Here is a 14,519-nt window from a genome sequence, read left to right as displayed (position 1 = left end):
TTAGAATCAGAGATAGTATTATTTATAGACTGACAGTGCCCAAGGTGCTACAATATAACGTCGCTTTATTATAGATGAAGACCAAGATTGCCCAATGAGGTTTCCCTTTGATTAATTAAGCCAAGCAAATACAGCAATATTAATATATAAGCTAATCAAATACTCAGGAGAACGATATTTTAAGTGTCTTCTTGTCTTCTTGCTGATATAGTGATCATAATCATTATGTATTCGATTCCAATTTGTGCCCTATATGCGCAACCTTCGCTGACATGGGCCATGTGCAGAGACACACAGAGGACAGAGGAGCACGTAGTAATCTTATATTCGCTCCGGTCCCTTTTATAACATCCCGAAAATTTGAAAAAAAATTTGTCCTTTTAAAAGATCCTAGATTTGGGTGTCTAAACATTAAATAAATGCTTACCAATTTTACCCGTAATTAGCTTTTTATTCCTTCTCCTTGTCTTTTTCTTATATTACATTATCTCTCTTCATTTGTTTCATTATTAATATTTCTTTCTCTTATTTATCCATTTATTAAATAAGGACATACTTTGAAAAAAAAAAGGAGTTAAATTTTAACATACTTATTACTTTTAATTAATTCTAACTATTTTCTTAAAATGCATGATTTAGTTAAAAAATCTTTTTAGGAGGGATTACTATAATATATCAAACGGTTTCATTACCATGCCTGAATGTTTGGCTCAATTAATCTCGCTCCGTACAGAAGATAGAGACCTTAATTGTATAGATATGATCTAAAGCAAAGGAAAGAAGTACAAGACAGGCTAAAATGCTACCTTGAGCGAGCCTGATTGAATGTCCATCGAAGAAATTAGAAGATGTCTTAATTATATTGGTGCTGATATTTGATAATTATCCCCTTGACGATTAATTCAGTTGATCAATGTGATCTTACACATTAAGTAAATATATATAAGCATGTCTTGTCACAATACAAGAGAAGGGAGATCAATTAAGCTGGGAGAGAAGACCATAAAAAGTAAACAATAAAGCTTTAATGAAACAAAGCGAATGGACAAGGTAAATGAAGCCAAAAACAAACTAACAAAGCGAGCCAAAAAAATTAATGAGATTCAAAGTGAAAAATTCAAACTCATGAAAAAATTTCTGGGACTGCATCAGTAAAAGAAGTTTGTTTAATTTAGGAGGCATGTGGTAGGCATCCACGGCTTGTGTGTAAGAGAAGAGCTAAAGAGGGAGGTGGTGGTGGCGGAGGGGAGAAGAATAAGGAGAATAGGAGGATGGGGCAACGAAGGAAGGTTCATCAAGATGGCGGGCCCTTGGGCTCACTGGGCCTCTTGATATAGAAGACGCCATGCCACTGTAATGACTGTTATATCCTTTGTCTCTGCTTCTTCTTGGGCCTTTCTCGGCCCACTTTAGCTCCACTTGCTTCAGTGTGCTTGGGTACCTCCATCCCCAGCACCATACCTTCCCCGCTTTTTCTATGTACCTTCACTCCCAAACCCGACAATAAATTAATACGCAGCTTCTTTGGATGAAATAGTAAATTGCTGAGATAAAAAATAAATAATATTTAAATTGTTTGTATATTTGACTTGGAAGTTGAAAAAAAAAAAGAGGAAATGACAAAAATTTTGTAGTAAAGCAAGAGTCCAAATGCCGTTTCTAATTCTCTATATATAGTTAATTAATATCCATCAAGGTGGAATGGGTCAAGCTGAGTTGTTAATGCCAGATCTATTAACTCTATTCAAAATTATCTAACTAATACTACTTTCAGTTCCTAAATATAAGAGCTAGTTGACTAATTTGAGCAGATTAATAAATAAGTTAAGTTATTATTTGTAATAAATATGTGTTGTCTTTCCTAAAATATCTTTACTAATCAAGTATATTGGCTAGAACGTAACTATCATTATTACAAAGTACTATGTTGAAAAAAATAGATAATATGAGAGACAAAATGGATTGGGGTTTATATTTAGGATCAAAATAAAAATCAAACGAGATCTTGTATTAAGAAGTAGAGGTGGTGATATATTATATATTTAACGTGCTAAATCTTTTATAGAATTGGGAGGATGCATTATTCGACCCAACATGTTCCCGCTCTTTTCAACGTGGTAAAATCAACATTATATTTGATGTGGTCACAATTTAACCTATTTCAATCATATCAGTTAACAGTGTCCGATCAGGGGAGGAAAGAGATTGAACTGGTAGCCGTGATCATATCGTCGTTCTGTTTGGTGTTTTCAAGGCAAATGACATTATTTGATCATTTGGCCAATGTTAAATTCATGAGAATGAAACAGCGTACTATGAAGATGGAAGAGGAAGCCGGTTAGGTTACCTTTGGCTGAATCTCAAGCCGAGACACTCGATACACTTTCTTCCTTCTATCATATCCCCCATGCCCATCTCCAAACACTGCCTGCAATAAACCCTTCCACAAACCTGCAGGCGTCCCCATTAATATATCTGTTATAGCCAACAAATTTATATTTCATTCAAATTAAATATCTGCCATATGGAACTTACCAAGCATCTGGTTCGAAAGACATAGACGTAGGTACTGCAAATGGTGCAAATTTTTGAGTGGGGAATCCCCGGTCGCCGGCGACGCCCATCCCCTCTTCCCGACGCCGTGCTCATGTCATCAAAACCCGTGCTATATCGCGAGTCCGCATCTCACCTGCTCTCACGCGAGGGCTCCGTCCTCCACTGGCACGTCCTAGACTACGGGCATAAGGATCCCATGGCGCGTCTACGTGGGTGTCGCGGTGGTGGCGGCGTCGGTTGTCGTCGGATGGCGTGCGCAAGCCGGTGGTAAATTCGAGGCTGGGTATTCTGATCAGATGAGGAGGAGGAGAACCGTGAACTTGTTGGGAAACATCAGGTTCAGGTGAAATGGGTGGCCTGACTTTCTCTTGGGAAGTACTATTCAACTTGGCTAAGTCCTGAAAGGTGAAGTTGACGGACTCATCTGGGATTCCTCGGTACAGTTCTTCAAGTTCCATTCTTGGCTTCGTTAGAGTCGTCTTCATCATGGGATCTCCCATTACACTGCTTTTGCTCAAGGGTCGAGATTAAGCTCTGTTGATTATTGCTGTAATTAATTTGTATACAAGGAGAAGCGGAAGTTCAAATAAAGGCACAAGCTGGCCTAGGCTTCTTCGGCAGCATTAGATGCAAAGAGACGATCGTATACGGCCAACTCTTAACGTCGATATCGGCCGGCCTAATATAACCAAACACGGAAGCGCATATATTTTAAATACTTATATCTACCAACAAATATATGGAAAACCAGTAACGAAAATCTCGTTAATGGTGTAAATAATTTTCTCAATTTATTATACTACCCCAGTCCTAATTATAAGAGCCAGTTGACTAATTTGAAGAGATTAAGAAGTGAGTTAATTAGTTATTTGTCATAAATAGGTGTTGTTTTTACTAAAATATCCTTACTAATCAAGTGTATTGAACTAGAACTATCATTGTTAAAAGGGCTACTTTAGAAAAAAAAACATATAAATATAAGAGACAAAGTGGATTGGGGTTTTATATTTAGAATCAAAATAAAAGTCAAACATCTTATATTAAGGATCGAAGGTAGTATAATATTGGGCAACGCATTTGCGAGTTAACTACAAATCTTTATGCAGTGCTGGTGTAACATCAATTAAGCGACGATCAGTAAAATAACTGAGTTGATGAAGTAGAGTAATAACTGATAAGCATATTCATAGCTAGTTTGCATGTTAATATATTTGTGTTATTCAGTGAAGCATTGTGAAACAGTAAAAATTCATTATATGAAGTACAATAATTCAAATTAAATGAGTTAAGTGGAATGGCATTAATAATTTAATTATACGAAGCTTAAACACAAGACTGTGAACGCGGTTTGGATTCAGGACCGATCCGGCCAACGAAAATGACATTCCTTTGCCGGATCGTCCGAGCCAATATTTGCTCACTCACATAATTCGCATCTTAATTCTTGGCTTTTACATTCTTTACCGTCTTGGGTACAAGGGCAGAGAAAAAAAATAAAAATAAAGCTTAATAAGCTGTAAAGAAATTTAATTAGACCGTGTTTTACCAAAAAAAGTGATTAAAAAATTATAAAATTAGCAGTTCAATGAATGACGAGAATAAAATGTGTCTTGTTTTCCGGAGTTCAATAAAATGTTGAACCAAAAATAAATTAGGTTAGGATTTTATAAATGTATAACCACACTATGAGAGTTGTTTTTATTTGGTTTCATAGTTGTTTAAACATCAATTAATTATATATAGAGAGGTTGAATTGGCAATATTAACAAATTATACACACGACAGAAGTTGGGGCGGATAATTTCTCTAGTGGCTCATTTAGCTAATAAATATAATACTTTATATAAGTTAGATGAATAAAAAAATTAGAAAATCTTGAAAGACGCAATCGAGTAAATTATAAATTAGCCCAGCTGTTTCTTTTTCTCTTAATGGATGTAAGCACAGCTATTTTGTTTGTGAACGTTCAAGGAACTGGTAAACGGAAATAATTAATGATTTAGTATAAACTTAGTGTATCTTATCATTTTTCCGGTTATTATTATTAATTATAAAAAGCATCGATACATGATCCAATGGAAGTGGAGCATGTTTTATAATCTTTTACCTCCACATGTCCTCAAAGATTTAACGGCAATTTCAATTGATCAAAATGCTCAACCTCACTCCTGCTTTTGGCACCTGACGAAATCTAGAGATTTCATGCCACCAGGTCAGCTTATCAAGTTTCAAAAAACCTGAATTGGAACAATGCTAAAAAAAAGTAGACCTAGACATGGAAAGTTCCAATGGCTAAGAGGGTACAGACCTTTACTTGGCTTCTTGTTAAAAGGGAATTGCTCACTAATACTAAAAGATATAGAAGAGGTATAACATTATATCAGAGATGTACTCTCTGCTGTGCAGACAGAAAGGACCTTAATCATGTCTTTAAGGCTTATCCTTTAGTTTCTTCAGTGTGGAAGAAAGTTCTCCCAAATGATATGCACATAGATTTTTTTGGAAAAGACATTGCTTACTGGTTAACTCATCAACTGCAGCATCCAAACCTAGAGGATTCTTGGAAAATTGGATTTTACACAACTTGTTGAAAATTATGGGAGGCAAGGAATCACTGTCTCTTTTCGAGTGAGAATTATACTGGTGAAAATATTTTGATAAATATTTGTGTTATAGTTAGGCATTCCTTAAAAAGTTTTTCCACTATCAATTTAATCATGTAAATCCTGTTGCTTGTATATCGCCTGACTTTGTATAGTTTATTTTGCAATGAGAATTATCCATTTCATTCAAGAAAAAATAATTCATCCTCGTGCAAAATATTGTTTAAATGTAAATAAATTAATTGAATATGCATGGCAAGTACATTATATAATACATGTAATTAGAGCGAACCCATATCACGATTGGTTGCAATAGAATGGACAAAGACAATACTCCTTTTTTTTTTTTTAAATTATATTCAAAATAATTTTTATCGGCAGGTTGAATCGGGTTTTCATACCTCAAAAAGAAAACGCTAATAGTATAATATACGGTTTAATAGGGCGCGCAATTTTCATGTTTGCCCAATTAGGCAACATATAGTAAGCTTGCTAGAGAGTCGACTCCGACCGCCTCGTAGTCCTGGCTTCATTCTGCACAACACGCATCGCACCTCAGCGCTCCCGCCGCACAACTCATCGTTCCGTCATAGCCTCAAGTTAAGTAAGTTCACCTCGCACCCTCGTCGGCAACTTGAAGATAACTTGCTTCTTATTTTATTTTATTTATTTTTTTGAATGTGTTTTTCTTCATCAGTTAGTTCTCCCGTTCGCTCACTTTCACTTTGTCTTATTACTGGCTATCCACCACGTGTAGTTTCCCCCTGAAACAGCAACATGATTTGTATACTCTGTATTTCTTCATTCTGGAACACCATGCGATTCTTATGCATTTCCCCTTGTCATTTATTTATGGCCTCTTGAATCGGAGCATGCATGATAATTTCAAGCTTAAATGCTTGCTTGCTTCCCGTTAAAGCATACATTGACAAGCTAGCTCATTTTCCTTTTGGCTACGACAACTTCCTAAAGTAACTATACTAAAAAATCACGGTGAAGAATATTTATTCCTTGCTTGAAGATTTTTATCAAGTAAATATCGCTATGTATGGTACATGATAAAATTAATCAATACATAGATATTCTAGTCTGGCAATAAGCGTCCACTTATTTTTTTGAAATTGACAGCGTTCAAACAAAAGATATTAATATTTGGACTTTTCTTTCTCGAGGAAAATCTGCTCGACATCAATTTCAACACTTCTAGGATGGAGGTTGCTTTGGCAGCATCCTCTGTTGATGCTGATGTTGACTGCTGGGACCTTCGGTGGGGGGCAGGGCAACTGCGCTATAAAACTTGTGCTTCCACCCCTCATGGCCTCGTCAGTGTGGGCAGTCGCTTCCTTGCATCTTCCCAGATCCGAGATTCCTCAGCCAATGCTGGTCTGGTTCTCTACTGGTCCTGGTCCAAGGTCTGTCTTCTTCATTGCATTTCATGCATTTCAAGTTGTTTGCAACTTTGCCTTTTTTTTTAATAATAATCTGATTTTTACCGATGTGTTTATTTGGATGAATAATAATGATTGACATGTTATTGCTTATGGCTCAGCCTCAAGTAGAAGCCAAGAGCTTTCCAGCTGAGCCGATCAGGCCTCTTGCTGCTAATCACCCAGGCACTTATGTAGCCGGTGGAGGTTTATCGGGTGACATATACTTTTGGGAGGTATGGTAACTCTTTGATGAGACATTATATGGTAAACGTCTCCTGGCATTAGGTTGGGAAGATATGAATTAAAAATGAAAACTTAGTTGCTGTTGCCTTTTAACTTTATTGACATCATGTTTTGTTTTCCAGGTTGAAACTGGCAGATTGCTTAAGAAGTGGCATGCTCATTATAGGGCTGTAACTTGCCTAGTATTTTCTGAGGATGACTCACTACTGATATCTGGTTCAGAAGATGGATGCATACGAGTTTGGTCCTTGTTCGTGTATATAATTCTCATCTTTCCTCTTCCTCTTCTCCATTTTTGCATTTTCTAGGAGTAATTTGTCATATATACCACGTGTTTCAGGATATTTGATGATTTGAAAAGGCAGGAAGCAGGTCATCTTTATGAGCATAGTTTTTCAGAGCACACCTTATCAGTAACTGACATTGTAATTGGCTATGGAGGATGTAATGCAATTATAATTTCTGCTGCAGAGGATAGGACCTGTAAGGTTTGGTTTGCTTTTTGCTTTTTTGGTGTCTTTTTTTATAGTATCGTGTTAGCTAAGTAATAGGATGTATCAAACTAGAAAAGATATTTTTACTTTGCAGCTCGAATGACTGAGATCCTCCTCTTTTGAAATATTTCTTGAGGTTTAGCATGCTTAGGAATTATAATTCATAATGTTCACGTGCCAAAGCAAGAAATGCTTCATAATATAGGGGGGATTTGTCCTGAAAGCTCGCAAAACAATCCTCTACAGTCTGTCAAATCAAAGGCTATGAGGGTCAGTGTTATAACTCATATAAAGTGAAAGGCATCTATTCTAAGGAAATGTCTGCCATAAATATGATATTTTCTTGAAAGTAGTAATGTGAAGAAGCTGAACTGCACAACTAAATTTAAGAGTTATCTTTTACGAATAAAATATAGGTCTGTTCTAGATTTTTCTGTTTTTGTTTTTTCGTCAGAAGTGAGGGGTCAGTGCTTAATATTGTTCCAAGGGCTACCTGGTGTAGACTACACTTAGAATGAACTCTAATTTGCTCTGTTAGATTTGTGTCCATTGTTCTCTAAATTTAACAAAGTTGATATTGGGACCATTTTATTGTAAATTCTATGGTTATTTCTTAAAAAGCGCTCGCGCACACATTTGGTTTCTTCGTTATTTGCTGTGTTCTCATATGAATTGGCTGTGACATCTTGGCATCTCTATTTTTCTCTTAAATATTGTTTTCTGATATAGCACTGCTGTTGATTTTGATCCGAGTCATGATATTCTTTTTTTGGTCCCAAGGTTTGGAGCTTATCTAGAGGAACACTGCTAAGAAATATAGTATTCCCGTCAATAATTGATGCGATTGCACTGGATCCTGCTGAACATGTCTTTTATGCTGGCAGTAGACATGGAAAAATATTTATTGCCGCACTTAACGCTGAAAAGATCCGTAGTCATAATCATGAGATGCATATCATCGGTTCATTCTCTAATCACAGGTTAGTTCTTCTCTTCTAAGTATACATATCTTGAAACATCGACCTCCCTATTAGTGGTTTGCTCGTATTTTCTCCTTCGTGCTCTCAACTCTTCATGTTCGCCAAAGTTTTGGTAGTTTGTTTTCTCTTTGCCATGATATTTTTCCTCATGTAAATCACGACGACGCATTTGCTAAGTTGTTTGGTGCTTGGTGATTGGGCTGGAATTTAGATTTTTCCTTAGATTGGTCCTCAAATTGCCAGGAGCACCTTCTTTAAGCCAATATTTGAAAATTTAGTTGGCCAGCATCAGTGACGTACTCTTTTCCATTGAAAACATTGCATATTGGCTTCTGACAGGGGATTGTAGGTTTACATTTCACCAGTGGACAATGTATAACATGTTATTTCAGCATGAGTGGCCTGCTGATTTATATTAGAAATTTAGGAAAAGAAAACCCAATAATCATGATGAGTATTTTCGAGCCTTGTATGCTCTGGAAGGCTGAAAGCCACTATTGAATTAATCTGTACTGTTGATTCTAATGATGATCCCCCATTGACTTATGTTTTCCGTATGAAAATGAAAGCCATTATTGACACTAGATTTTATTTATCTTGAATTGCTGATCATGGATTTTATTTGTGAACCTTTGGAATTAATAACAAAAATGGTCTTGCCCCTTAGCTCATGGTATCATAGCCTTGTAATATATGCAATTAGAAGTATGATCCTTGCTGTTCCTGTTATCATTGAATTAAAATTCCTGTTGAGATAGCTGATTTGAATTTTCTGTGCAAATTATGATGTCTTGGCTTTGTCCTTGAGTCCAAAGGCTTACGCATGATGGTGTATGACAGATAGTAATAAAATCAATCCTGGATCTTCACTTAACCCATTAAACTCAAGTTAGATAGTCGTTGATTTTGAATAAAAAATGTGCTTGGTTGGACCAGAAGTTAACCTGCTTTTTCCCCTTCCCTCAACAGCAAAGCAGTTACTTGCTTAACATATAGTGCAAGTGAGAATTTGTTAATCTCTGGATCAGAAGATGGAATGATTCGGATTTGGAATGCAAAAACTCGTAATTTTGTCCGCATGTTCAAGCACGCAAAAGGTTCTATCTGACTCTTTTAGATTTATGTTCAATACATTTTAGTTATGATATTTTCTCTTCTATTATGAACTGTTATATACAGAATAAGCTTATGACTTTTTCGATGTTCATCCTGCACTTTCTGTACTAGAACTTAATGATAAATATAAGTCTTGATACATCTGATGCAAGAGTGCATGTCAATATGGCAGGGCCTGTAAATAATATTCTCGTTGTTAGAAAACAGCTTGACTCAAGCAAGCGTACTTCAACTTCACAATCGTGCTCAAGAAAGCAGGGATCTTTATTACCCCCTCCATTGGAAAAATACTCAAATTCAACAACAAATGAAGCTTCAGATGTTGAGATGGTTGTTAGCCTTCACGAGTTCACGATGACAGGATCGGTTTGGATGTTTCATACATGTCTTGTCGGGCGATACTTAATCAAACCAAGGAATTTCAGGTTTGTTGCGCATGGACGATTAACCGATAGATATATTCTCATCATTAGTCTCATTTTGCATTGATTTTTTTTGGTAAAATGCCGTTATTCAATCTTCTAACCTCGATAAAACCTCTGTTTTTAACCTTTTAAACCAGAACCAGGGCTCCTCTGCCTCTGAAATGGCGATGGAGAGGCTAAAAGCAGATTGCAAGAGATCTGCCCAGATGGTTGACCGATTTAAGAAAATGTGTGAAGATTTGCAAGAATTCTATGAGGATGACTTCTTGAAAAGTGGTCAAACAAAAACTTAAGATCAAACTGGCAACTAGGTCGCTTTATTTTCTTGCTTGCTCTGCTCAAATTTACCCTTCGAATGTAGAAATTCTAAGGCTTAGTTGATTTATCTGGCGAGTTATTATTGGCAATTTTGCTTCCTCTCGGTACTTCTAAGTTCTGATATGCTGCTACGCAACACAGAGCTCTTTTATACATGTTTTTTGGATGGGCAATTAAATGCTACATGTAAACGGTGAAATGTTCGTTGTTTATAGGAAATACTTCAATACTTGACTGAGCTTCTGGCAAATTGGAAGGGAAAACAAAGGAAATGGGATGACAAATTTTTGAACTACATTAAGTGAGTTCTCTCTAGCGCATATTTTTCTGTCTATTTTCGTAACGGTACTGATCTAAATGGTAATTATTTGTGTTGGTCGCCGTAGTTGCAAAACTGAATTTATTTTTTTTATTGCGAAATTGACGATTAATTCATGGAATTAGTTTGTTCGATCCTGCAAAATTAATTTATTCGAAATGATTGAATCGCTATTGTCCGTCTCATTACATCAATGATGGAGTTTATTTCTTAAGAAACAATTAAAACTTAACGAAATGAATATTTCCGTCTTATAATTTTGGGGTTTTATTTCCTGAGCTAATCCAAATCGGAAACTTCTCATTTCCGAAGAAGTGTCCACTAGGAGCTCGGTATATAAGATTTTTTTCCCTGTATTTGAGTAAAAAATAATTAATTAAACAAATAAAAGCAGAAGAAAATAATCAATAAGCTATTAGTTGAGATAGTAAGCGGTTTTTCGCAAGAAAAAAAACACAAGTTTAAAGGGAAAATTATACTCAGGTCCCACAGAACACAATTAATATAAAAAAGGTTCCTCGAAATTGCGAAATGATTCTGAAGTCCCCAGGGACCTGTGTGTAATTAATTCTAATTGTGAAATTACGTAATTACCCCTGTTAATTTGAACCTATTTACAACCTCAACAGTGGCTGTTAACAACCCGAGAAGAGGTGGTTAACAACCTCAACAACGCCCCTGGCATTCCACAGAGTAAGTTGTCAGAAGCACTGCCGAGGTTGTCAATCACGTCTTCTCGGGTTGTTAACAGCCACTGTTGAGATTGTAAACGAATTGCTGCAATAAAATTAGAACCTATTTACAACCTCAACAGTAGTTGTTAACAACCCGAGAAGAGGTGGTTAACAACCTCAACAACGCCCCTAGTATTCCACAGAGTGAGTTGTCATGAGCACTGCCGAGGTTGTCAATCACGTCTTCTCGGGTTGTTAACAGCCACTGTTGAGATTGTAAACGAATTGCTGCAATAAAATTAATAGGGGTAAGTAGGTAATTTCACAATTAGAATTAATTACACACAGGTCCCTGGGGACTTCAGAATCATTTCGTGATTTCGAGGGACCTTTTTTATATTAATTGTGCTCTGTGGGACCTGAGTGTAATTTTTCTAAGTTTAAATTCTGAAAAATGTAGTTGTGAGAGTTTTAAACTTTTAATCTTAATACTCTCTGCCTAATAGAAATTAAACTTAAACTCAAAATAATTTGAGGATAAAAATATCTTGCCTGGAAGATAAAATAATATCAGGAAAGGATGACATTTTCAAAGGACATTTGACTCCCTTGTATTTAGGACCAGAGATAGTATATAATTATAAAAAATAACAAATAAATTCCAAATAATGCATTGAAAAGAACAGTGTTATTGAAAACGTGAAAAAAAAAAAAAATTGCCAGACAAGAGACGTGTGGAGGAGATGACTGCTCCGACGCGTGGAGGAGAGGAGAGGAGCAGTCAGCATCCGTAAACTTAGATCTTTATATGCAAATCTTAAAAGATTGGTTATAAACAGTTGTAAATTACGGATGTTTTGTTTTGTGTAACCCCAGAAGCTAATTGTGAATATCAGAATTTCTATTACAAATGGCAAGTTCAGTTGCGAAAAGCTTTTGTGAGTCATCACTAATTTGTTAGCTTTTACATTATGAGCTTTCAAGTTTACAACTAAACTTTTGGGATTTGCGGCTCAAAAGCCCAATCCACATAAGGGTACTGTTCTTTTTTATTTTTTTTAAATTTATATAAACCATGGTGAAACATGTTGCAATCAAACGATTTAACAATGCTCTTTGTTTTTACTCATCAAGTTGCAATCCTCATTTGTTAAACATGAACTTATTAAGAATTTATAATAAAATAATTTAGGGATAAGATCAATCCCCGCACCTTTAACACGTTAATGTAAAAACATAGTACTTAAATTATCTTTTGCAAATGAAGGTGGGCACGCTATGGAGGGCCTCTCAAATCTTGCGTTAGTTAAAATTGTTCAGAATTATATTTATTCTAATTTTTTATGAATATATTATAATTTAATCAAGAATAATTTTTATTTCTTTTCATAAAATTAGATTCTCTTTCATGATATGATTTATCCAATTTGTGATTGGAAAACATTAAAAAAAAGAAAGACACATGACCATGTATGGTTAAAAGACTTGATATAATAAACATAAAAAACTTAACATAAATATTATTTTATATATAATTTCGCATGTGTTGAAATAATGTTAAGATCATATTGGTTAACAATTTATAAATATTTTTATAAGCAAGTTCTAAGATGTGTTGTAATCATAATAATTCAGCTCATAAAACCAATTCATCAACTTACTAATTGTGTGTGTATATATATAAAGTTAAGGTGTAAATTTGTTTTAAATATTTTTGCTCATCAGCATTGGGCACTCAAAATTTTTTTGGATATAAATTTACCCAAAAAATTTAAAATCGTAACAATATTGCCCACTACTATTAAAAATGTTAAGGATTAACGTCACTATTTTTATGATCAATATTAGTTTCTTAATTATAAAAAACAATATTGTCATGATTTCAAATTTTTGAAACAAATTTGCACAAATAAAAAAAAAATTCAGGGATTCAGCGTTCCTAATTAAAATTTTTGAAGACAAATTTACCCCTAATCTAAAAAAAAGGGTATGATATTGTATCCGGATAACACAAGGAACATATTTTAAAAGGTTGTACAAAAGTGAGACATGTGAGAAAATGTCCCTGGTCTAAAAAAAGAAAGCGTGTGAGAAAATGTCATGCACCGCATTTTGATACATGAACCCCGTAAAGTGATTGATGCATCTGTGGAGATGAATTGAGAGGACCCCAGTAGAATCTCGCTTCTACCTCACGTCCCTTTTCCTGTCCCCTTCACTTAATTTGTGTCGTCTATATTAACTGTCACCGGTTTAAAATTTAATATTTTATTCAAAAATGATTGAAATATTAAAATTTAATGTGATTTTTACCCAATAAAAATATAAGAAAAACAATTTTGTGCCACATATGCTTTTCCTTAATTTTTACTCTGGTACCTACATTTTTTCCTTTTAATTAAATACTATCTCGAGTTCTTAATTAAAAAAATTAGTTAAGTTAGTTAATTGTAACAAATATTTGTCGGCTTTTCTGTATTATCATCTCTACTCATGTGCATTGAAATTATTTCTCGATGGGAATTTCTTATAGTTAATAGAGATATTTTAAAGAAAATAATCAAATATTATAAATTTAAAAGACAAAATAAATTAAAGTCTTATATCTAAAATTAAATTCAATTTTCAACAAATTTTTATATTAAGGGTGAAAAAGTATAGTACTCTAATTTTGTTTTATTATTACTGTCAACTCTTGTAATTTTGCTCCGTGAGCTCTGTTAAACTTAGCCTTTGTACAAGAGCTAATGGTACAGACAGAACAGGACTAAGGCATTTAATTTTGGAGCCATTCGTACAAACGCCGCGTCCTTTTCTAATTTTCCTGCGACGAAGGCCCGAAGTCATCGATTTTTTTTTAATTATTGAATTATTGAATGTGTAAAATGAAACTATTTGATTGCCCATTTCAGTCAAATGCTTCGCGTTTAAAAGACCGAACGAACGTCAATTATTATATATGATCTTTTTTTCTTGCCAACTGTTATACACAAAGAGAAACGGTAAATAAAGATCCTTAAATATATGAAATAGTGAAATTGGTTCCTGAAATAATATAATTACTGTTAGAGACCGGGTCTTAAAATATAATTAGCAAATCATGCATAAAAGACTAAAATACTCCTCACACCATCTTATCTTCTTCCCGTCTTCTTTAGCTTGTGTTGATTCACTGTTGCTCTATATCTCCTTGGCTGCTTCTCCTTTACAAACCAGATCTGAAAAAGTCCTCTCTTCGTTGTCATCCTCTGTCACTTTCTTCTTGTATTGCCTAGCTGTTCTTTCGTCAGCAATGAAACCTCTTCCATCATTCTCTCCGTTGCGATGGAAGGAGAGGAGAGTTGGGGAGTTTGAGGGAGAG

The 14,519-nt window shown here is 34.9% G+C and overlaps 1 pseudogene; it reads left to right on the top strand.

Annotated features, from left to right (window-relative positions):
- The first annotated feature begins 6,367 nt into the window (after positions 1–6,367).
- Positions 6,368–10,140, top strand: LOC114726408 (protein ROOT INITIATION DEFECTIVE 3-like; annotated as a pseudogene).
- Positions 10,141–14,519: the final 4,379 nt, after the last annotated feature.

The sequence above is a fragment of the Neltuma alba genome, unplaced genomic scaffold (genome assembly GCF_004799145.2).
Source record: "Neltuma alba isolate B1F8T4 unplaced genomic scaffold, ASM479914v2 tig00012377_pilon, whole genome shotgun sequence".
Classification (NCBI taxonomy): Eukaryota; Viridiplantae; Streptophyta; class Magnoliopsida; order Fabales; family Fabaceae; genus Neltuma; species Neltuma alba.
Note: the sequence above shows the minus strand (reverse complement) of the source record. Positions and strands in the feature narration are given on the sequence as shown.